This window comes from Protopterus annectens, chromosome 7.part0, assembly GCF_019279795.1.
Source record: "Protopterus annectens isolate FY-2018-M chromosome 7.part0, PAN1.0, whole genome shotgun sequence".
NCBI lineage: Eukaryota > Metazoa > Chordata > Ceratodontiformes > Protopteridae > Protopterus > Protopterus annectens.
In genome coordinates, this window is record NC_056739.1 from 646,242,848 (window position 1) to 646,268,785 (window position 25,938).

The window sequence follows — 25,938 nt, forward strand, 5'->3', positions numbered from 1 at the left end:
AAAACTGAAAAGAGAAGAGGGCCTAAAATAGAGCCTTGAGGTACTCCAGTGTTGACAGAGAGGGGTGAAGGAAGATTATTGTCCCACAACACTGCTTGGTGCCTGTTTTACACATAGGATTTAAACCAGAGTAATGATTGTGGGTCAAGTGAAAGGGCTTTTAGTTTGTCCATAAGTAGGTGATGGTTAACCATGTCAAATGGTTTTGAAAGGTCAATCAATAGTGTAGTGGAAAGAGAGTTGTTATTATGATGTTTGTTTATAGAGTCAGAAAAGGCTAGGAGGGCAGTAGTAGTGCTATGGTGAGGCCTGCAACCATGCTGGCAGTTAGCAAGTAGATTATTTTGAGGAGGTGGTCTAGTAATTGTTGGTGTGTACATTTTTTCATTATTTTAGCTATTGGAGAGAGTAAGGCAATTGGTCGAAAGTTAGAAAGTTCAGTAGATGCACCACCTTTATGTAGAGGAATGATATGGGAGACTTTCCGTATGGATGGGATTGTGCTTTCTGTAATTATATTAATAAGGATGGAAATGGGATAGGCAATGGCTGTGGCAGCAATTTGCAGGTATTCTGCTAGAAGACAGCAGAAGGAGTGCCTGGTTTAAGTTTTTGTAGGAGGGTGCAAATGAGGGATGTAGGTACTGGTTGTAAATGGAAGGTAGGGACTGGGCTATTTGTGGTATTAGACGGGCTAGTGATAATAGGATGTAATGTGTTAGCTAGAGTTTGAATGGCTTCAGTGAAGTAGTAGTTGAAGACATCAGCAACTTGTTTAGAGTTAGTATGGGTGATACCTGTTGGGGCAGGAGTTTGAGTGCCCTGGCTGAAGGAATTTGTTAATGCTTGACCAGAACTTTTGTGGTTTTTACTGATGGATTTGTTGGTGATGCAAGTAAAAGTTTTTTTTGTCTAGTAGAATGTCTTTTTTGGTTGCATTACGTAGTTGTTTAAAGTGAAGGTGGTCTCTTGGGCTTTTAGAGGCTCTCCATTTGGCCCAGATTTTATTTCGTAGGAGGATTTTTTGCCTGGTTTGTTTTGTGAGCCATTGTGCAATTTTGGTTATTACTCGGTTGGAGCGAGAGGGGCCATGGTAATCTAGGATCTGTAGGAATCTAGTATTAAAGTAGGTGACTGCTTCATCTAGTTGAAGATGATGCAGTGGGGACCAGTCACATGCTTTGAGTTCATTTTGGTAGCTCTCTGGATGAAAATGTTTTTTTTAGAGCTAGAGGTTTTGTAAATATCAGTGGGGCTATGAGTTTTTTGCTTAATTGTATAAGTTAGAACATGGTCACTCATATCATCTGGAAAGGGTACCTGATTTTATATGTATTAGGATGGCTGTTTATAAGGATCCAGTCTTGGGTAGTTTCCTTACCACTTGGTTTATGGATTCTAGTAGGGGAGGTAATTATTTGGGGAAAAAACGTATAGATTTATGTGGGAGATAGGATTTGGGGAGCTACAGGTAGCCCAGTCTATATTAAAATCACCTAGGATAATGGTTTCCTGAGGTAGATGAGTAGTAAGGCAGCTAAGGATGTTTTCAAGAGTATTGATATTTCCGGGGGGAAGATAGGTACACATTATGTAGATAGATTTAGAGTTGTTGATTTGAAGTTTAGCAGTAAGGGTTTCTGCATTAGTATCTAAGGGTAGGAACACATTAAAGGAAGAGACCTGAAGTTCTGATTTATACAGAATGGCTACTCCTCCCCATTTTTTCGTTTTGTGGTCACATCTCAGGATGTTATATCCAGCAGGGGTAATTTCTTGGTCTTGAGTTGTAGGCTTTAGCCATGTTTCTGTAATACAGAAGATATCAAATGTATGCACTTCTAAGAGTGCATGTAGGTGGGTAATTTTGTTGTTAATGCTAATGATGTTGAGGTTAGCTATTAAGATCGAGTTTGAAGGTCTTTTTGGTGTGAGGATAGCATGGGATGTTAGGTTTTGTGGGTCTTTGTGAGTTATGTTGGGGCCAGGGTTTGGGTGAATATCACCATCTAATAGAATATGTTGAGGTTTTTGTATAGACTTTGAGTTTGTTATAGTTAATCAGGGTTTTCTTGTTATGGAGATAAAAGATATGGGTCGATCTAAGATACTTTGGAAGTATGTAGATAGAATTGGAGGTAATATATATGTGATTGAGGGAATTTGTGTGAGAATGTGAATTCATTTGTTGGCGGGGGTGGTGATCAGACAGAAAAAAATGTTCATAGTTAGTGCATAGGGTATAGATAGAGAAATTAGGATAGTAGTCTAGAATAAAAGAGTTATGCATATAGTTTTCTGTAGTGAGACCATTAGGATTTATAGGTAAGGAGGTGTAGTAAGAAGAGGGAGAGTGCTTAATATAAGCTAAAATAGGAGTAATAGTAGGAGAGGAAAGTTATATAGTGCAACCAGTACAGGATAATAAGTGTGCAGAGATGATGGAGAGAAGTTAAAGGTGTGAAGCTGATTGAGGAGTCGTTAAGTTAGGGGTGGGGCTATTAAGTGGTGATAGGTTAAAGAGGGGAAGGGGGCGTGGATACTGGGGTATACGGTTAACAGCACTGGGGGTGGGTGGGAATTGGGGGTAGGGGTGTGGAGTGAGCCTTCAGGGCGAACGGAGCGGGAAGAGCAGGTCACGATTGTACAGAGACAATGTGAGAGTAGCAGATGTCTGAGGCAGTGCAAATATATACAGGAAAGTACAGTGTGGTACAACAGGTGTAAGATAGAGAAGGATAGTGGAGTGGAAGGAGGAAAAGAAATATAGCTAGAAGGTGGAAGGAGAAAGGATAAGAACAGTGAGATGCCGCAGGGAGATAATCAACTAGTCATGGGATACAATCTGTGAGAGTATTCAGAGATGATACCTGTGAAAATGGAGAAGAGAATATTAGCCAACAGATAGGGGTGTCACCTATTGGTCAGAGAGCAGAAAACTACAAGGTAAATATAATATAGATAGCTAGTACTAGTTTTGTAGTACTTTTTATTGTAAGAAGAGTTCCTTTGCCCATTTTAACTGATTTTTCAGGTTTATAAGCTTTTAACTGTAGAATATTGTTATGAAATTTTCAAGATATTAATTTTAGGGATCCTTCTGTCAACCTATTACATGGCACTACATAATTTCATTTGTAAAGGTCATTTTTCAGTTTTCATAAATTGTGTTTTTGGATCCATTTTGTACCTTTTGTAATGCTGCTGTCATAGTTCAGGTGATGGTGGTCTATAAATGACACTGAAACTCTGAGCTCAGACTGATACATTTTGGCAGAGATTAGATACCTGTCTGTCACAGGATGCGAGTATTACATTCCATTCCATTCACCTGATTGCAGATGAAGGTAATAAGCCTATCCAATCTGCTTTTTAAGGCTGTAATATTCTGCCTCCCCAACATCCCTACCTTTCCCTGTGACCTTTTTTCTACCTGTCCCATGCTATCTTCATTTCATCTCTGGAGTCCCTATCAATCACCCAGTTTGGTAGTCCATTCCTTGGATCCACCACTGCCTGTGTAAAAAAGTATTTTCAGAGTGCCAGGGAGTAGTTAGTCCCTACAATCTTCTGCCTTTATCCTCTTTTTCATCCTTCATTCTTGTTGAGAATTACCTCAACACATTGCCCTGACATGATCCTGTGCACCAAAATAATGTCTCCACTGTCCCTTCTTTTCTGAAATGGAAAGAGCTCTAACTCCTCAAACCTCCGGTCATATTGCTTCCCTGTCATCACACATTTTTCTGATAACATCCTTGCAAATTCCTTCCAGCATTGTGATGTCTTTTTAACGGCCTCCAAAACTTTATGCAGTACTTAAGATGTCAGCAGATAATGGCCAAGTAGAGTGGAAGCGTTACCTCTTTGATCCTGGAAACTGTTTTCCAGAAGATATACCCCAGCATGCTGCTGTCTCATATCTTTCTCTGCTCCTGATGGTCCACTTCAGGTGTAAACATCACTTCCATAACCTTTCCCTATAAGAAATGGAAGAGAGGTCGAACTACAACTTTGAAAACTGAAATAAACAAGCTGAACAAACAGATTAAGCATAGTGCTAGACAAGATCAAGAAAATTTATATAAAGATATTGAGCATAATAAGAAACAAATTTATAGATGCAAAAGATGTGGAAGGAGTAAATACACACAAATTGAAAAACTGTGTGCAGATTCTAAAATTTATTCTCAAACACAGCAGATTATAGATATATTTACAAAATCTTATGCAAAAACAGTTTGGCTCCACAAAAGGGGTAATAAGTTGTCCTGATAACATCCAGGTAAGCCCAGATACTGAAATCAAATTAGATTTGATTGAAAAAGAACTATGCAAACTGGATCCAAACAAAGCGCATGGAGGAGACGGAATTATTAACAATGACTTGAGAACAATTCATCTAGAACTTACAGTACCATTATAGCTATTATTCACTATGTCATAATAAATATGGGGAGATTCCTCAAGATTGGAGACAGCGCTTATTAATCCTGCTTTTAGGCGAAAGGGGATTAGGACAACCCAGAGTCATATAGACCCTCAAGTCTACTTTCATGTTGTAGAAAAATAATGGAGAAGGTAATATTGGATAAGTTATTGTCAGAAATGGATAGGTTGGGACTTGAAACTATACATCAGCATACATATGATGAAAATAGATCTATTACCACCTGTAACATGATGTTCTATAACAATATAATAACAGCTATGAATGAAAAATTGTGCTGTGATGTAATATGTATAGATTTAATTTCAGCATTTGACAAGGTCATACACAAAACACTGATCAATAAGTTAGTATAACTCTGGGTATTGATGTGCTGTTGATATGATGGATGGCTGCATGCCTTACAAATAAGAAGTGGCAAGTATCATACAGCAAATGGACAAGTGAGATCCTTGGTTGCAGTCAGGGTGTCCCACAGGACTCTGTCCTATGCCCTTACTTCATTAGATCTTTCAGACCCAACTTTCTTATCTGAGGAGTTCTATAGTCTATATGCAGACGACCAGAAATTGAGTAAGCTGATTACATGTGTTACAGATAAGTCATGTCTACAAAATAATGTCTAAATTGACCATTTGGGCACAAGAGATTAATATGCTGATAAATACATCAAAAACTAAGCACATGAAATTTGGGAGGCATAAATTGAGAGGTGAATATTTAATACAGCACACAGTGATTGAAATTGTAGACTCATTTAAGGAGCTGGATATATGGGTAGATTCATCTATGAGTTTTTCTAATCATATCAACCAATTGGTTAATGATCATTATACAACTATAGGTTGTATAAAAAGATTTATAAAGTCTAGGAAATCAAAAATAATGAAGTCATTGTTTGTTAGTTACATTAGACGTAAACTTGAGCATGGAATAACAGTATGGAGCCCTATGAGAAAACAAGAATGAGTAAACTGGAAAGAGTACAGTGGAAATATCCATGGATGTGAACATTTAAGTTGTTATGAAAGACTAAAATATCTGAACTTATACAGTGTCTTTTAGAGATATCTAAGAGGAGATCTTATTCAGGTATGTAGGGCATTTAGTGACAACTACCTCTGGGAATGTTTGGGGTTAACAAAAAGTACTAGAGAATCATCAGACAACTTATTTAGAATATAGGAATGAGAAATGTACTAATTGGTTCGAACAGAGTAACTGATGCATGGAACAGACTACCAAATTATATTAAAGCAAGTACTAGTTTAGATATTTTTAAGAATAGCCTGGATACTTATTATGGGAAGAAGTGTTCTGGTATATTGGCAAGCTAGAAGGACATTAATGGCCATGCTTGAAATATTTATGTGTGCATATGTATGTATGATGTCTCAAACACATGGAAGAGTACTGGAATACAGTGCAGACCCATTTAGTACTGCGCTAGTCATCACTTTCCTGTTTTCTAGTATTGATCCAGTCACTGCAGACGTGTGTATCTTACCATTTCATTTCCTCACTCTTGGTCCTAAACCCAACCCTGCTGTTGTACTGTCAGCCTTCATATAGCATGAAGTCAAAGACCTTGCTAAAGTCCAAGTAGCTTACTTATACTGGTACTACCTGTCAGGTTCATCTGAATTTTTCTTTTAACAGTATTAGGTGTGAATGACATCTCCTTTTGGCTACTTAACCCATGTCAGTTACTTGTAGGTGATTGTTGTCCTGTAGAAATGCTACTAGCATTCCCTTCAGGATTCTTTCCAGGATTTCTCTTGCCTTAAGCTACCAGGCCTGTAGTTCCCTGTTTATTATTTTTATCTGCTGCCCCAAGATGTATGGGGGTGCCATACTTGCTGTCTTCTGTTCACCAGTACTTCTGCATTAACCAGTGATCTGTTGAAGATCTCCATCAGGTAACGGTCAGTACATTAGCCAGACGTCTGAGGATTGTGGGCAGCAATCCATGTGTTTTTTTGTGATTTACCATCCATAAGGGCAGCCAGTTCCAGCTGAAACTCCTCCTCCCTCGATAGCCTGGTGTCTGCCCTGCTTCACCCATACACCACCCTACCATGGCACTCTTCCCCTTGATTTCTTTAGTGAGGATTGAAGATTAGCATTCATTCAGTACTTCTGTTTTCCCAATCTTTTCAGCTCTCCCTCCCATCTTTATTTAGCCTGGCTAGTTTAGTGTATTCTTTCCTTCTTTTGTGGGCCTGTAAAGGTCATAGCTTCCCCATTTGACTCCTACTAACAGCATTTAAACTGACAAGTTTTGTTGCCCATTTTGCTAGACTTTTTGTACTCTGCATTTCCATCTCTCATCTCCCTGCTTTTCACCTCTTACACTATCTTTTGCCCTTATTTCTAGCTTTGCATTCCTGCGTAACCTCACTGGTCTTCCTTTTCGCCTTTTCCTAACATTGTTGTCTGTAGCCTTTAATACTGCATCCCCAACTCATTCCCATAGCTTGTTTATCCCCTAGATTGTCTCACAATCTCCATCTTATCCTTGATCACTTCCCTCAGCACAGCAGGATACAGTCATCAAAACTCTTTCACCATTAGCTTTGTATTTTTTTTCCCTTACTTCATACCGTGAATTGCACAGTGTCATGTTTACTGCAGGCTAGTGATACCTTAATGTGGGCACATTTGACCGCATCCAGAATTCTCTTCTTTCAAGTACAGGCCTACAACAGTTTATTGAACCACTCAGTCATGGTCTGACTTCAGTCAGCTGACATTCCCTTATCTGTGCTGGAGCTCATAATTCTGAAAGGTTCAGATCAGTCATTTGTAAAAATCCCATTTATTTATTATTTATTGGCTATTTGTTCACTGGATACGTGAACTGGTCTATTGACCCTTTCAACCATGACCCGTGCTCAAAGAGCAGAAAATGCATCATAGTCTTTCAGTCACCAATATTATACACAAAATGAGTACTCGGCAAAATTCAGAACATAATTGTAAGACTGAATTGGGTCTATACCATATACTCGAAATTCCAAAATGTCGAACACCATATGTTCGAACTTGGAATTTTGAATATTGAAAACATTGAACGCTCAGAATAGCAAATTTTTTCCCAGGGAAAAATATTTGCTGTTTCGAGAAACATACATACAACACAAGCACATCAAAATAAATAAACCACACACATACAGTTAACAAAACCCAACCCCACACTAAACCACACATACATTACTAACTATCCACTTACCTTAACCCACACCCTAACCCTAAGATCCGTTACTATCGCACACATATCCTACGAAACTATAGACAAACAAAGCAATAAATACACACACAGTTAAAACACAACCCTACACTACACCATACATACATTACTAACTATCCACTTACCTTAACCCGCACCCTAACCCTAAGGTCCGTAATTCTTGCACCACAGTGGAGGAAATAGTAAAGCCACAGAATGGCCCACCAAAATCTTGCCCTAGGTAAGATTTTGATGTTCCAGGGCTTTGCTGTTTTCATCATTCAATGTTTTGGGTTCGTTTTGACATTCGGCGTTTTACGTGTTTGGAATTTTGATATAGACCCGACTGAATGCAGGTAGGTTAGATTAAAAAGATCCAGTCAGTGTACATTGAAAAAGAAAATAAAGGAAAAATATATAAAATGCAAGCTAAGATGTGTATAAAATACAATGCAGTCATACATACAATATATAAACTCCTATGGGCTTGAGAAATGTGTGTACAAGATGCAACAGTAAGGCTGAGAAAAGTTTCCTAACTGTGGTGTTTATTTATGATATAGGATGGTTAGTTACCTGACCATTGTGTCATGGTAGCATGTGCAGGTAAATTCAGTAAAGAGATGCTCTTTAAGTGCATATTTGAAGCTTTTAAAGGTTTCTAGACTCTTGATGTCTGTAAGCAGGTGATTCCAGGTTAGAAGGTCCCAGTCTGGAGAAGGCTATCTTACCCTATAGCAAATGGAAGGCATGCTTGAGGGAAACTGATATGATGTCTTTTCCGTCTGGCTTCAACCTATGGGGTTATCTGATCCATATTGGCTATGATGCCAGCGTTCTCTGAGATTTCAATTTCAGAGACGTGCCTCCTCTACCAATTATCCATTGTTCCCCTAGCCATGTCAGATCTCATTTGCTTCCCCAAGAGACTGCAGAGCGATCGAGCTCCATCTGTGTATCCTTTGCTGTGTTTGTAATTTTCCTCTACCCTTTAGGTGGTGGTGTCTGGAAAATGTTTTGTATTCCTTAAAAAAAAAAAAAAGTTAAGTGATGTTCTTTTAAAGTGCCTGACAAAGGTGATAGGCATCAGGGCAGTGAAAAGGACCTCAAAGTGATAGAGGATACTGTAAGTAAGTAGCTCCCAGACCTTTTGACCAGCCAGACCTGAAGATCCACCAATCTTCACTTCCTTCAGTGCCATGGTCAGCCCATCCTCCTGGATTCAACCCTCTACAGTACATGGATCTGGAAAATCAGTGTCCCCTTGCCACATACTTCCCTATTTCTGCATTGTCTATGAGCTTCTCAATTTCGGATCCAGTAGTCTGTCAGCACTGCAGGAAGGGTTGGAACTACTTTGGTAGCCTTGATAGCTCAGTCTGCCTGGTCTGTGGGGAGTGAAAAGTCGTCATATTTGGGGAAGCTGATGTGCACCTTCTTGTAGGCCCAGATATGGCTAGGGCTTCTTCCTACTGCCTTGACCCTAGTGCCAGAGGGTTCAGTTCCATCCTTTACTATTCCTTCCCCAGGCCCTTCAGCTTGGAGATTTATGAATCTGGTCGCTTTGTCTTCACCAAAGTCAACTCTGGTTGATGTCTTGGCTGCTTTAATGCACCAACCCCTTCCTTGGCCTTCTTGACTCCTGTGGCATCAGAGGTCAGGAGTCAGGTTCGACTCCAAGTTTCAGTTATTCCTCTCTCTCAGGGCTTTTGCATTCAGGCTCTGTCCTCAATGCAGGAGCAGGTTGGCTCACCCATGGAGACCAGCATCTGTTTGGGGTCTTCAGGTCCAAGGGAAGTCTGCTGCGTTGTTCGGCCTCAACTTCTGCTTTTGATGCCATAGACAGGATTTTTCTGCAGGTCAGAGATAGAATGGTCGGCAACGACTGGTCATCCTCCCTCATCTTTGATATGTGGACGTGCAAATGCACTTCAGTTGGCTCTGGAAAAATCCACAACTCAGGGCCTCCAGGTACCTCTGCCTTCAGGACACTCTTCCTTTTCTAGGTTCTCCCTGAATTCTCCCATTTAGGAGGGACATGGGAAGAGCTGCTACAAGAGGAAGCATATATCTTTCATAATGCACTGACCACAGTGAAGGGGGAGGGTTTCCTCAAGTACCTGTGTGACAACGCCTTGTTTGTTCATCTAGAGTTATTGTGCCAGAATGGGAGCTGGACCACTGAAGCCCCCTCCCAGAGGAATCAGTGTTCCTGGCGGTGTTTGCTGAGGGCCTGTCCACATCCTGGGTGGTTCCTCCTTTGGCAGGACTTATTGATCTGGTGTCCCAAAAGATTTGGAGAGAACCAGATGTGGTGGAACCAGTCCATAAGAAACCTGATAAGATCTGAGCCCCTCCTAAGGTCCAACTACATTGGAGTAAGGGTCCTGCAGTTGATGTGACAAAAAACATTTCAGAAAAGAGTACCTCAGGCCATACCATTAATAGGATGTCCAGGGCTTTGGACAATTTATGTAAGCACTCTGATGCCTTGGCAACATTCACATTGAGAGTTGTAAATTAATTAGCTCATTTGACAAGACTTCAATGGACCTAGTGTCAGAAGTGTCAAATGTAGTGAAGATGCAGCAGTCCCAGGAGATGCAGAAGACTCTTGAAGTGAAATTGTCTACCATGTTATCTACTATTATGAAGTCTATATGTCTGCTTTCCCATGCAACAGACAGTCTCATGCAGTGGGTGCAGATATTGCTCTGCGGCGGCATGCCTGGAAGCAGTTCTGCAATTTTGTGGACTGCTTTAAGACATCTTTTGAAAGTGCCCCATTCAACACAAACTAGGAGTGAGCAGGACAGAAAGACATTCTCTGCTGTCAGAGTGTTCTTTGCCTGCCCCCAGGAATCAGAAGGGGAGACAAGTGTCTCTTTTTTCGCAAATTGCGGCAGCCTTTCCAAGACACTCCTAGTGAAGATTTCCCCCAGGGTGGTGGCAGTGGTGGTCTGCAGAGTCGAGGCTTCCACAGAACATTTTCTATGAGGCCTTTTCAGTGTTCCCAAAGGGTTGCCTGGCCGCCATCCTCTGGAGGCAGTTTAGAGTCACTTGGTTCTTCACCCAAAGCTTATGAGGCTAGCACCTCGCACCCATGGGTGTTGAGAGTGATATCAAGAAGTTATACCATTCCATTTTAATTTGCATCAAGAGAAACAAGAAAAATCACTCTGACATTACACCCTGTCAGAAAAGAAATGCAGCAGTCAAGATTCAAAAACTGCTGGCAAATCGAGTCATTCAAGAAGTCCCACCAGACCATCAAGGGTCCAGGGTCTATTCCAGGTACTTTTTGTTGCCTGAGAAGAACAATAGGACCTTAGACCAATTTTAGATCCAAGCAAATTTAACCATTATGTCAAACAGATCAATTTCTAGATGGTCATGGTGTAGTCTAGTCTACCTATGTTGATGGACAACTGAATGTGCTCGCTAGATCTCAAGGATGCGTACAATCATATAAAGATCATGAGGTCCAGGAGATTTCTGTGCTTTCTGCTGGAAGATGATAATTATCATTTCTGAGTGCTGCCCTTTGGTCTTACCACTGCCCCTTGAGTGTTAATCAAGTGCATGGCAGTTGTAGCAGTCTAGCTCAGTCTGCAGGGGTTGCATGCTTTCTTCACCTGGATGATTGGCTCCTTACTGCCTCCAAGAGAATGCCTCTGTTCAGACCTTGGGAATCTCTACTCCAGTTGCGTCTGTCCTTAGGCATCTCCGTGAACTAAGAAAAGTCAAGTTTACAGTTGAAGTTCATAGGCTTCCCTTTGAATACAGTTTCTCAGACAGCAAAACTTTCAATTTACAGGTTAAGGCTTCTTAGCAGAAATGTCTTGTCCATTTATATCTCACAATGCCCCAACCTCTATGGTTTTGAGGCTCTTGGGACACATCTTAGCATTGATTTGAGGATTCTGCAGTGGACATTAGCAGCTCAAAGTAACGCATTCTATGAATTTCGTGGTTGCCATAACAAACATTGCTGGGCACAATTAAGATTATGATTGGAGTCCCCTTTTGTCACCACCAGGCAACCCTTTGTTCTTCCCCAGCCTGAAGCCATGGTCACTAGGGATGTCTCTCTTCTAGGGTGAGGGGATGGCATTTTGAAGAGAAGACTGACAAGGGAACATGGTTGTCCACACAGGCCAGTTTTCACATGAATGTCTTGGAGATGAGTGTTCTCCTAGAGTTGCAGGCCTTTAAGGACCTTCTTCCGCAGTGGTGTGATTTCATTTCAGATGGACAATATGGCAGTGGTTTGGAACCAGAAAAAACAGGGTGAGAACTCTATCTTACCCTGTTTATCAGGAAGCTATGAGGGTGTGACAGTGGATGATTTTCTGTCACTGGTTTCAGTGCACATCCCGGGAAGTCCAACATCCTAGTGGATAATTTAAGCAAGAACATCTCCTTCATGAGTGTTCCATGAACCAAGAAGTAGCTGCTCAGATCTTCCAACACTGGGGCACCCCTTGCTGTGATATTTTGGCCACCCCTTTCAACACAAAGTGCAACAGTTTTTACACCCTGGTTCCCTATGAGGGATAGTCACCAAGAGTTTTCCCCTATGCTTGGCGCTTTTGTCTCGTAGACTCCCCTCATAGTAAAATTTCTACAGAAAACAGTCTGTTGGAGAGCAGCTGTAATTCTCATTGCTCTTTTCTGGCCTGGACAAGTCTAGTTCTCTTTTCTCAGGCCTCATCTCTGGCATCCACCCTGGGTGCTCAGCCCTTTTCCAGGGTTGATTTCTCAACCTGTTAGGATTTCTCCTCCCAGTCTTTATACTCTCAAGTTGACTGCTTGCTTTCTCTGGTCCCAGTGATAGTCAGGAATTCCAAGCTGTCTGACAGAGTTATCAATGGAAGATCTATTGGTGTGGGCTTTTTCTGAGGGTGTGGACTCCTTTTCAGCCCCATTTGATATTATTCTGGATTTCCTTGCTGATCTCTCTCAGTCCAGGCTGGGCTGTTCTACGATTAAAGTTCAACTTGCAAATATACTTTGTTCTAATTTTCACATTGGCAGATATAACACTCTTGCAGCTGCCTTAAAGAGCTCCAGTGCTTTCTTGAAGGGTATGTACTTCTTGCAAGCATCTATTTGGGATTCCATCCCTCCTTGGGAGTTGCCATTGATGCTACAAGTACTAGCTATTACTCCTTTTGAGCCTTTATACACCATTTAATTGAAGTTGCTGTCTTTGAAAATGATTTTCCTGGAGACTGTTACATCTGTGAGATGGGGTATCTAATCTGCGTGCAGCATTCTCTGTCCTTCCTTGTTTTATTTTTTTTTATAAGGACAGGGTTACCCTCAGGGCTAATACCTCCTTTCTGCCCAAGGTAGCCTCAGAGTCTACTTTGCACTAACATATTCATTTGCCTGTGTTCTTCCTGAACTTTAGTAATAAGGATAAATATTTACTGCATTGTCTGGATGTTCATAGGTTTATTTGAAGAGGACCAAATCATTTAGGAAAAATGTTGTTTCCTTTTCCAGGGCCATGCTGGGCAGGCCAATTTCTAAAGCTACTTTATCCTAATGGCTTGCTGATTGCATTTCCAGTGTGTACAATTTGAGGGGAAGGTCCTTACCTGCAAAGCCCAAAAGCCTTTCTTCCAAGGCAGTAGCAACCTCTACTGCTTATTTTCATCAGAGGCCTCTATTTACGACATTTGTGCTGCTGCTGCTTGGTCTAGCATACATGCTTTTGTGTCCCACTACAAATTGGCTGTGCAGTTAAGGTCCAGAGCCTCTCTTTCCACCGTTCTGTGAAATGTTCCCTCTTGGAGCCTCCCTGGGATGATACATGGCTGGAGACTCTGTCCCACAGATTAATGATGAGTGGAAATGACAACATTTGATGGAGACAGTCTGTCCCACAGATTAATGACAAGTGGAAATGACAACATTGGATATAAATGTTATGTGCTTACTATAACGATAGATCCATGTTGTCTGTTTCCATCCGGTTCAAACATCCCTACCTTCCCCTTGTCCCCCTCCTAATGGTGGTCTACCTACCAAGTGATCAGGAAGCCAGGCCTTCAGGATTTCCTCTTTCCTGTCCTTTATTAGATTCCTGGGGTTGTTATTGCATGTTATAGGATGATTGTGAGAGGCAAACTCAATCTGAGGTGAATGGGGTAGCAGTAGAGGAAGCAGGGCTCTGGAATCGCAGTCCCTGGGAGAAAGGCATCAGATCCGAGTTGGATCCAATTACCCCACAAGTTGAACTTAACGGGAACAGACATTACAGATCTATCATTATGGTAAATGCATACATTTCATTGGTCTTTTGTACATCTGAATATTTAAGAGTTGTATTATAAAGATAGTTTCACTCTTAAAGGGGTGGTGGCAGTGACCATGTTTTACCACCTTGTAAATTAGAGTACCTACATGACAAATGGGCCCCTTGAAACATTGAAAGCCATTTGGAATTATTATTAATAAATTACAAGTGTGTATCTGGGGACTGCTAATCGATTGACTCTGCAGATTTTGTTCTCAGCAGTCTGTATACTGAGAGTATTGTGGGCTAAATACATAACGAGACAAGGAAATCCGTATTAAAATATTTTTTAGCAGTGGCCCTGTGAACAGTGGGTGAAAGGAGATGGCTGATTGGTTTTGTTATGTCACTGTGCCAAGCTGGCAAACCTTCAGACATAGGAATGGAATCCAAAGGTGGTACTGCTCAGTACCAGGAGTCTTCAAAGGAAACTCCAGTCCCTCCAAGCTCTCCTCACCCTGGAGAATGCAGTCATGTGCATTTACCAAGGCATGGTTTTAAGCTGCAGAGAGCAGCACCCCGGCAACACAGGGCTGCAATGCCTTCCACAAGTTTAGGCAAGCTACTGCACAGGGAGGGACTAAAGGTGGAGATATCTCAATATTCATAAAAGGCAAGCTAATTTCAAGACCGGTCAAACAGAATGAAGCACTCTAGCCTCTCCATGTCCTAGTTATTATAAGCCAAGTCCCAAACCATATCCTTGTAAGCTACAGGTCCCCCTCTATGGCCTGGAAAACCCATAACTCATACTTAGATGTTTGGGAGCATACCACTCAACCCAATACCATATTCAGGAGCAACTTTAACCACCCCACTATAAACTGGAATGTATTCAAGATCCCTCATGCACAGACCCAAAGATTCCTCAGTTTTGTAAATGCAAATACCCTTGATCAAATTGTCCACACACCCACTAGGGGTGCAAATTTACTGGACCTGGTCCACAAAACCATGGGAGAATGCTGCATTCCCCCATTGTGATGTCCTCTCTTTTAAGGTCAAACCCACAAGCCGTCTCCTTCTAAATGAAAGTAAATCCCTTAACCCTTGCTAACCCTTCTAAGACAAACTTCTTATAACCTGGCAAAATTTCAAGCCCTATCAAACACAGCTGCCAATATGGAATAGTTCACAGAAATTCATGTTAATGGAAGCATTGAGGCAACTGTGCCCATCAGAAACATGCTCAGAATAAACTAAAAAAAAAAAAAACAATAAAAAAAGCCACCCTGGTCAAATCCTAATATAAATAAGTTGTACAAAAAAAGGAAGAAAATCATGGCCAAAGTTAGGAAATGCAATGCCCAACAGAATAAAAACTCCCTCATCATTCTAAACAAGCTGCTCTGAGGACAAATCAACTCTACCAAAGCCAAGTATGAGGTAAAAGTAGCCTCTCAGACCAAGGACAAACCATTAAGGCTTTCTTTCATTTTATTTTTTTATTTTTATTTGACATTTGTTTACTGGGAAAGTCTGACTGGGTGGGTAACCCATTTTTAGTGGAGGCCCAGGGAGAAAAGCTCCATATTCAACAATGCAGTACAAACTACAATACAATAAAATGCAACAGTATAAAAAAAAGAGTAGTATACAAAAACAATGTATAGATGATGACAAAATTCGGAAGAGAAATAGAACTAGCCATGAATGAAAATCAAGTGGAACTTAAGCATTTGTTTGTAATACAGTCCTCAAGGAAAGTATGTTTTGACCTTGTTTTACATTTAAGATTTTTTATCATCTATCTTTATTTACATATACATATATCTAAGTATGTACATGTAGATGTAAGGATTATCAGTAAAGGCAGAGAAGAGAGAATTTGTTTTAGATATAAAGTAGATTTACAGACTTTTGTGAGAAAAAGTTAGTAGGTGATAGCAGATGCAATACAGATTAAGTATATAAAGATGTGTATTGGATGTGGATGATATAGAAACAATAAGGTTTCGATCGTGTGAGTTTGTGAGAACAGATGTCAGTAGAACAGAGAAAGAGCAGGGAATGAAAGGTGAGGGTTGGTCTTCTAGTATAGTTGTATGCTTTTTTTTTTTACAGGGACAGTTGCTTGACTTAAGTAGTAGTAGTTTTAGCTTGAATTTAACATTTCCTGTGGTTTAGTGTGGACCTGACATCTGGTGGTAGTGTATTCCATAGGTTAACAAAAAATAAAGCACTTCAAGGAGAGTAGTAACCACGGCTTCAAAAGTGGATAAGTAGTTTATTTTAACGCACCAACACCACACACTGCGTTTTCATCCTGTACAACCAGAACTTCTTCAGAAAATACAATTAAACTATCAAATGTTCCTTATATACTGATAAAACATCATCAGTTAATAAATAAACGTTTTAACTGTTTCACCCCTAAATAAAACTACATTAAAATCTGTATTGTTTTCGAACGTAATCAAATACATTCTCCCCATTATTAAAATTATTGAATAGTGTACCAGTGTAATTCAAACTTCTTCTATGTTAAGTGAATGCAACATTTAATACAAAAATTAAATAAAGACAAAATGTATTAATTATTTGTGTATATTCCCCCTACTGCATGATTTTATCACAGCACCATCTTTTTGGTTAAAATAGCCACCATAGTTCTAAAAAAACATCCTTTTTTCATTTTTTTTCATTAAATCATAAATCCAAATACATAATTTTATTTAGTTTCATAATCAAATGGGCATAAGAAATATATACCTTGTCCATTAAAACTAAATATGAAATGTGCAATACATGTACATATAAACTAAAACCAATTTTACAATTTGGATGATCTAAGTTTCAGGACAGGAGCCAGGGAGATATGATCATTAAGGCCTGGAAACCTATTCGCTTCCAGTCTCAATTGCCAGAATAGCTCTCTAAATTCAATAGTGGTTTCCCAAGGCCCTCCCCATGGGTCAATGTCCACTTTCTCAATAACAAAGAAACAAAATAATGCTTCTTTGCATTCTATACTATGTTTGTAGAGTGCATTGTTAACATCCTGCTTCCTCATATCATTCAGATGCTTGTAAATTCTTCTTTTAAATTTTCTGTGGGTCTTTCCTATATAAAAACAACCACAGATTTTACATATAGCAGCATATAACACCCCCACAGATTCACAGTTACAATGTGTGTTGGTCTCAATACATTCTTTCCTACCCATTAAATTCACCCTATTACCAACCAGGACAGCGGTAGCATTGTTGCCTCACAGCAAGAGGTTCTCCCGTTTGATTCTCGGCTGGAGTGCTGGGAGTGCCTTCTGTGTGTAGTCTGCATGTCATCCCCGAGGTTGGGTGGGCATTCGAAAGACATGTAAATGGGCATGCCTTCGTTGAAGGTTGAACGTCGAGCTGGCACCTCTGTGTTCATCAAAATCTACTGCCAGTCATTAGCAGACCGGAGTTCCGCTGTGGCGATCCCCTAACCTGGAAAAGCCGAAAGACAACAGCAGCCAACCAGGACATGTGAACACTGGGCACAGGAACCACATTTATGTGTTCCCTTCCTTGCTTACTTTGTTTGTTGACCCCCCCTTCTCCAGCATGTCTTTTATGTTTTTACCCTTCCTATAAGTGAACCTTAAGGGATCATTAAATAGTTTGTCCAAATCTGAGAATTTTGCAAACCTTTCCCAATTCTTCAGTATTATGTCCTTAAGTTTAACACAAAATTGTTGTTCCATTGTTTTTCTTTTGTCATGTCCATAACTTGAGGGTTAACCACCTCTGGTACCCCCAATATAGGACTAAATTTACCTCTTCCCTCCCTAAATATTTAATTCTCAAGTTCCTCTATCAGGGCTAAAGGGTATTGCCTATCCAAAAACATTTTCTTCAATTTGTTGCTCTCCTGTAAGTAGTCTACATCACATGAAGTCATCCTGCAGCTTCTAATGTATTGCCCTTTCACTATTCCCTTCTTTTGACTGAACGGGTGGGCACTAGTAAAGACTAAGTAGGAATTGGAAAATGTCTTCTTCCTATAAACTTTAGACTTAAACCCTTTTGTCTCTGGCACCTTCTCTGTAAGTACATCTAAGTATTGTATTCTCTCGTGTGATATAGCATAAGTGAATCTCAAAACTTCAGTAGTCGTATTTACATATGTAATGAACTCCAAAAGTGTAGATTCTGATCCCTTCCAAAAAATGCATATATCATCCAGGTATCGCCTATAATAACTCAGAAAAGGAGAATATTTTGAATGAAGCACACATCTTTCCTCCCACGTGGACAGTACTAGGTTAGCATACATGGGGGCACAACAGGCCCCCATTGCTACACCACTGGTTTGCTTATAGAATTTACCTATAAAGAACAAAAAGTTATGTGTCAGTGTTGGGGTCCATAAGCTCGACCAAAACCTGAATATTTTGAATGTTGGTACTCCTTTTACTGTATAATGCTTCCTCTATAATGCTTCCTCTAACCACTCTAGTCCCAATTTATGTGGTATGACATTAAATAGATCTTGGACATCAAGTGTAACAAATATTAGCTCTTCATTGTACAGATGATCACTAACACTTCTAAGGAAGTCCCACGAATCCTTCAAGACCCTCCTTCTCTGACCATACTTTCTTAAGTGTTAAGTCCAAATATTTAGCTATCGGATATGTCTTAGATCCTGTAGCTGCTACTATTGGTCTAAGAGGTGGGTCTTCCAGATCCTTATGGATCTTGGGAATGTCAGATATAGATGGAATTTTTGGTTTATCTATAACTAAATGTTGGTATACATCTAGTCCAATCAGTTCATCCTTCACCATTTCTTTGAGAATAAAATCTATTTTATAATAAGCTACATTAATTTCATTACAGTACCTGTCTGTATTGTTCAGCATTTCCAACATTTTCCCTGAATATACAATACTATCCATCACTACCGATCCTCCCCCCTTGTCAGGCTTCATAACCCTGATATTCTTGTTGTTTCTCATAGATTGTAACACTTCATTCTCTTCTTTATTTAAATTATATCTTTTCTTTGTGTTATTCAAACAACCCCTAAGTTCCGACTCTACTTGAGTTTCAAAGTTTTTTAACTGGGTGTGGAGGGGTGGATTGTAGGTACTCTTTTTCTTAACATTTTGATTAAATTCTTTATTATTTAATAAAAGTTCTAAATTCTTTTTCCTCAAAAATAGTTTTAAATCTATTAATACTTTGGAAATATCACTTACAGTACTAGGGACAAATTTTAAGCCCTTACTAAACAAATCAAAAAGTATATGATTTATGGTAGGGCATTTCTCTGAATTTTAGATTATTTTATGAGCAATGGTTAGTTGTTGGGATAAATTCAGACAGTTAAGGGAGGTAAGGGCAGTGCAGTGATGTTTGCGGAAAAGCAGACCTGTTGCAAGTTTAGCAATTTTATTGCAACAGGATTCCAGTTTGTTTGTTAGTGTAGTTTAGTTAGTTTAGGGACACCATATAATAAGAAGGGTAGGCGGTATGTGGAGACTAGTTTTCTTTTTGTGTTCAAGTTCTTAAAATTTTGTGCCTGTATAGCATTCCCAGTTTTTGATGTGTTTTTTTGATGGTATTTTGGATATGCAGGTCAAAGGTTAGTTTATCTATAGTAACCCCTAATAGTTTGACACGAGGAACCAGTTGTATTTCTGTGTTTTTGAGGGAATATATTTTAAAGTCAGAGGGGTATTATTTAGACGTGAAGATAAGTAGCTTGGTTTTACTTGAGTTTAGCAAGGGATGTGCAGTATTGTGCCAGGTTTCAATGGATTTGAAGGCAGTTCGTAGGTAGGTACTGGGCTATCGGCCCTAGGGCCTATACAAGCCCAGCCAAAAAGGTACCCTGGCTTTTGCCACCCAAGAAAATTATTTTCCTGTGCCGCTGTTGAGCAGAGCCACAGAAGTGATCCCCGGGGGTGAATTTCCTATTTCCCATCCAATCGTCAAGGTTTTTCTTGGAGTGCTAATGAGGAGCTTTGTTTGATGTATATAGGTAGTTTATTCCAGAGTATGGGAAGTCTCTAGGACAGGAATCTATCCATCCAGCATGTTCTGTTTATTGTGGTGACCAGGTTTAGGTCCCTAGAGCGTGTAGCTCGGAGGGATTGGGATTTCTTTAATTGGAGTATGTCCAACAGCTCTGGGTTTGACATAGCTTTGTATGTTAGGCAAAGATCACCTCTGAGTAGGTGATATGCGACAGAGTAAAGCTGGTGTTTTTTTGAGACATTCTACATAGGGCATCTGTTTGAGGCCGGTAATCCTCTTTGTGAGGTATTTCTGCAGCCTTTCCAGTTGTTGTAGATGTCTTGTGAGGTACATACCAAAAGGGGCTTTGTACTCTATAATGGGTCTAATGAGTGATGAGTAGAGGGGAACAATGACCCCTTTTTTTTTTCTGGATGAGAAACCTTTTTTGATGAGGTGTGCCATGTAGAAGGATTTCCTGACTGCTGTGGCGAACTGATTATCAAAGGAGAGACTACTGTCCACCTGTGTCCAAAGGTCTCATCACACTTTCGGTGTAAAGTATACTACCGCCTATGTTGTTGTTCATGGATACAGAGTTTTTACCAAAGGGGAAGAAAATGCACTTTTTGGCATTGATTGTGAGGCCATGGCCTTGACACCAGGTAGCTGTCTCAGTGAGGCCCTTTTGTAAGATGTCCACATCGTTAGGAGTTTCGATTATGGCTCCTAGTTTGCAGTCATCTGCGAACTTCGTTAGCCAAAGACCTTCTTTGTTAGCCTGTACTTCAGAGAAGTAGATACCAAACAGGAGAGGACCCAGGACTGAACCCTGTGGTACTCCACTTGTCACTGGTCTGAAGTCAGATTTGGAGTCTGCTACTTTCACAGTGTGGGTTCTGTCAGTGAGCCAGTTGGCAACCCATCTTGTGACATAGAGATTTATACCTAGTTTAGTGAGTTTATCTATAATTCCAGAGTGGGGGATGGTGTTGAAAGCCTTGGCAAGATCTAAATAGGCTATGTGAACCACCTTACCCTTGTCTACGGCTTTGGTGACTGCTTCAAAGAAGTCTATCAGGTTTAGGAGACATGATCTGCCTTTTACAAACCCGAACTGGGTGGGGTCCAGAGTTTGGAGATTACCAATGTCTTAGTTTATAAGTTCCATGATGATACGTTCCATGGCCTTGCAGACCAGGCTCCTCAGGCTAATGGAGCAGTAGTTCCCGGGGTCCGTGGTGGCTCCCCCCTTGTGGAGCGGGATAATCGTCGCTGTGCGCCATTCAGCAGGCACAAAGCCTGAGGTGAGGCTATGATTGAACATGGTACTTAGGTGGGGTGCCAGGTCGTTCTGTAGTTCATGTAGAACGCTGCCTGGGATGTTGTCTGGTCCTAAGGATGCTGTATTCTTGGCTTTGGAGAGTGTGTTTTTTTACCTGTGCAGCCGTGATTACAGGAACTTTGCATTCTTCCGGTTTAGAGATGGGCCCTTTAGGGGGGTGAGAGGGGGGGTAAAGTTAGCACTAAACCTATCTGCCAGGATGTTGGCAATATCAGTTGGGTCTGTATATTTAGTGCCATTGTGCTGCAACTCAGAGCAGATCTGAGTGTTGCCATTGAGATTCTTGACATAGCTATCGAATGCTTTCTGGTTGCCTTTAGAATCAGTGGCGATTTTGTTTTCGTAACTAGCTTTGGAGGATTTTATCAGGGATCACAGCTTCTTACTGAGGCTGACCAGGGAGCTCCTCCACTCATGGGATTTTACTCTCTTTTGCAACAGTTTCTTCCTTCTGTTGTACAGTTTGTTTATGGCAGGGGACCACCAGATTGGCTCCTTTTTTTGGAGGGTAGCGTCTTGGTTCTGTTTGGGATAGCGCGATCTATGCACTAGTGTAAGTGCTTATAAAGTGCAATTGTGTAGGATTCAGTAGTCGTAACTGTATTGTCTATCTGCATGGGTATCATGAAGTTCACCACTTCTGTCTTAAGAAGCATGAAGTTGGCTTTGGAGAATTTTTTTACCGTGGTTTCCTTAATGGGGGGTGGGGGCAGGATGTGGATATCTAGGGTGATTAGCTTATGATCGGATCGGACCAATGAGGCGTTGGCTTCAGGTGTGGAACACTGTTCACTCATGTTGGTACTGACTAGATCTAGGATATTGTTGCCCTTGGTGGGGCGAGGGGTGAATAAGTTGATCTAGGGCATTGGAGTTTATGTATTCCAGAAAGCGTTGAGCAATGGAGTTGGTACATGAGTAGTTTTCCCAGTTAATGGTGGGGTAGTTGAAATCGCCCATTATTAGGGTGTTTGGTTGAACCCTAATATTTTCCAGTACATCAAGAAAAGAGGAGTGGGAAAGAGGAGTTGTTTAGTTGAGTTATATTATCTGTGGTAGATACAATAATTGAATCATCTGCATATTGAATGATGGTACTTTGGCAGGAGGTTCTGTGGAGGTTATTTATAAAGATATTGAAAAGAAGGGACCCAAGGATAGAGCCCTGCGGGACTCCTATTTTGTTGGGGAGATATTGTGAATGAGAGGTTTACCGTTTTATATACTGTTGTCTTGGAGATGGGTAGTTTGAGAACCATTGTAGGGCAGAGTTTAAATTAGTTCCTGCAAAGGTATTTGGTGTGATACTATCAAATGCTTTTGATAGATCGAGGAATATCACTGATGTAGGATGTCCTAAGTACCTAGCTCTATTGACTGTATCGATGAAGGACATTAGGGCGTCAGTTGTACTGTGTTATGGTCTGAAACCATATTGGGTTGGTGTAAGTAAACTATTGTTAGTGAGGTAGTCAAGGAGTTGCCTATTTATACATTTTTCCAAGATTTTTGAGAGAGGGAACAGGATTGAGATAGAACGATAGTTGGTCAGTTCACTTGATTTTCCACTTTTATGTAGGGGGGTGGTGACAACTGATTTCATCCATAATAATAGGACAGAAGATTCTAAGATAGATCTGTTAATGAGAATGCTAACCGGCTAGGCTATGGCATCGGCCGATAGTTTTCAATATTCAGATGGGAGATTGTCGAAGGAGAGGGAGCTGGGTTTTATTTTTTGTAATAGACGTCTTATATAGTTTGTGGATACTGGTTAAAATATAAGGGATGTTAGTTTTGGTGGCAGAGTTGGAATAGTTTGGGAAGAGGGTGTAGAGAAAGTGGATTGATTGAAGATGGCTTTTTGGAGGCGTTGGTGTCAAGTTGATATTTGTAGAGTTTATAATGTGAGATTTGCTAGTATTAGTAAAGTTTTCAATACTTTCTATGAAGTATGTATTAAGCATTTCGGCTATTTGCAATGGAGATTTTTCTGTGACTGGTGCATAATTTTGTTTTGTACCTGGAGTATGCAATGTTGAAATAAATAGTAGACCAGAACTTTTTGGAGTTGCTTTTGTGGTCAGATAATCGCTGAGTAAAGTATTTTTCTTATCTGCAATTGCAAGTTTCTTTGCTTGGTTATGTAGTTGCCTGTAGTTTTGCATGGATAAATCATTTTTATTTCTTTGGAATTCTTTCCAGATTTGTCCCTTTTTTGTAGAAATTTTGTGTTTTTTGTGAGCCAGGGTGCATGGTTGACTTTGATCTGCTTGGTGCAGAGTGGGTAAATTGGTTGAAGTAGTTAACAGCATCATCTAAGAGTAATATTTGTAGCATTGTTCAGTTTAAGGATTTAAATATATTGACAGAGAGTTTGAGTGAAATTGGATAAGTTGCATGATGTTTTGTAATGATGGTTTTTAAGTTGATGGGTGATAGTTCTGTAGGTATATGTGGTAAGTGATCCCTTAATGTGTCTGGGAGTGTGCCCGAGTTAGAGCAGTTTTTAGCTTCTGTGAATAAGATCCAATCTAGACTGGAGTTTTGGTTACTACTAATATGAAATCTAGTTCGGGTTGTGATAAGGTGTGTGTAGCCTGATAAAATTAAGACTGTTAGGAGGAAAGTTAGAGATTAAATTCTGTCAATTGATATTTACATCACCCATGATGATAGTATCATTGCATATATTTTGGGACATCCAGGACAGAATATTTTCAAGTGTAGTCAAATTTTGACCAGGGGGAATGTATAAAATCATAATGCAGAGTTGATTGATTATTTTTATTTAATTTTAATAAGGCAATGAGGATTTCAGCATAGTTAAATGTTGGGATGGATTTACTGTATGGAATGATAGCATATGAAGATGGGTAAATTAGAGGTACAACAACTGCTTTTTTATGTGTTCTGTCAGACCTTATTATGCTATATCCAGGTGGAAGTCATTTCGTATCTGGGACATTTGGTTTTAACAAAGTTTCAGTGATGGCAAGTATGTCAGGATTGTATTGTGTTAGCCATGCATGGAGGTCTGTTGTTTTATTATACGTGCTATGAATGTTTAGTCTGGCAAAAAATAGTGAGTTGGTAGTGGGTTTATTACTGTTGCATGTGGTAGAGAGAGGTCCTGGGTGCTTGTATGAATATCTCCACATTGAGAGAGGCCAGATGTTATTGAGTAATAGTACATTATAATTATTGGTAATACTATTGGATTCACTTAAAAGAATTACATTTATTGCTGGTGCAGTGTAAAAGTTTGTACTTTGTAAGGTGGAAGATGTTAGGGTTCAGTAGGCTGGGTGATATATCAGAGTAACTATTAGTTTCTTTGTAAATGTTACTATTGGAAAGGATTGAGCTTGTGATGGTTGTGATTTTTTGTTCATTTAGTGAGGTGGTTTGTGTTAGCATAAAAAGAATTAGTTTGAGACAGAGTAGACTTTAGCTCTCAACCTTCCATCTCCAAAATGAGGAACGCTCACCTTCATAATGTGGAACAAATGGGCAAAATGTGGAACACATACTAATGGCTTACTAACAATTTCAACTAGGAAGGTCATAGGATGGTTAAAATATGCTAGGTTTACTCATAAAGACCATCCTTTAATGAATTAATATGATTAATTTCTATCTACCATGGATTTCACTTAAAAAAAAAAATCCTAACACTGAATGTGTGATTCTTTCAATGTGGAACTTTGAGGAACTTCGAGGAACATGAACTTTTTAAGACCCCAAATGAGGTACGTTCCTCGTAAGGAGTTACACTTGAGAGGTATGCTTATAGTAGTAGGGATTTAACATATTTGAGAATAAAAGTTTATGGGGTGATAGAGAAAGGAGAGACAATAGGCTTTTATTCAGATGGAAGTAGTAGTAGTATTTGGTGGGTAGGGCAGTGAGGTATTTTTTTTGTCTAACTGTTTTAATTAGGGAGGAACAAGAACAGTAATGTGTGAATGGGTGTGATTGGTTTGTATGCTGGAGAGGAAGGAGTTATGATTAGTATTAATGTAATTGAAGTGGGGGTGGGGGAGTGAAGTGAGCTCAAGTGTAGCGGGTAGAAACCTGTTCAACAAGACAATGTATGCAAGAACCAATCAGGGGTACTAGAAGTTGCTCATATGCGGTCATTGGTAAACACTGAAAATATGGAAACATATTGTTAGTCAAGTTTTATTTTTTTCACTGATACCAGAAAAAACATGTATATTTTTTTTGTGTGGGTTAATAGCTGTTTTTGGGAGGGAAGTGCATTTAAAATAAGTGCAGAATCCTGCTGTAGCTTAAATTAAATTGCAGGAAACAATCTTGATACACCATTTAATTTTAAAATATCTTTAATGGAAGGACCTCCAGTTAAGCAATGGCAGATAAAAAAAGCATGTTTATTTAGATATAGGGGTTAATAGCAAAATTTTGAAGTCTTGTATTTAAAAAATACTTCAGATTCCTGCCATAAAGAAATTAAGTTAGTTGCAGGAATCTTTAAGGGAAGGCTGTTATAGTTAAAGGTGGAGAGGGGGGGATTCCAAGAATAAAGCCCTAGCTTGGTGTGCACTCCATGTTACAAAATTTATTACAGAGTTCAGGAAAGCACTTAAATGTTTTAAATGCGGTTCAAATGGGTGTACTTTGTTTTCCAAGAAA

At 39.9% G+C, this 25,938-nt stretch overlaps 1 protein-coding gene across 1 annotated transcript in view; it reads left to right on the forward strand.

The window, feature by feature from the left end:
* The window catches only part of ICE2 (interactor of little elongation complex ELL subunit 2), a gene marked incomplete in the record, with an annotated part of 1,939,141 nt that overhangs the window by 1,628,594 nt on the left and 284,609 nt on the right, over positions 1-25,938 (forward strand).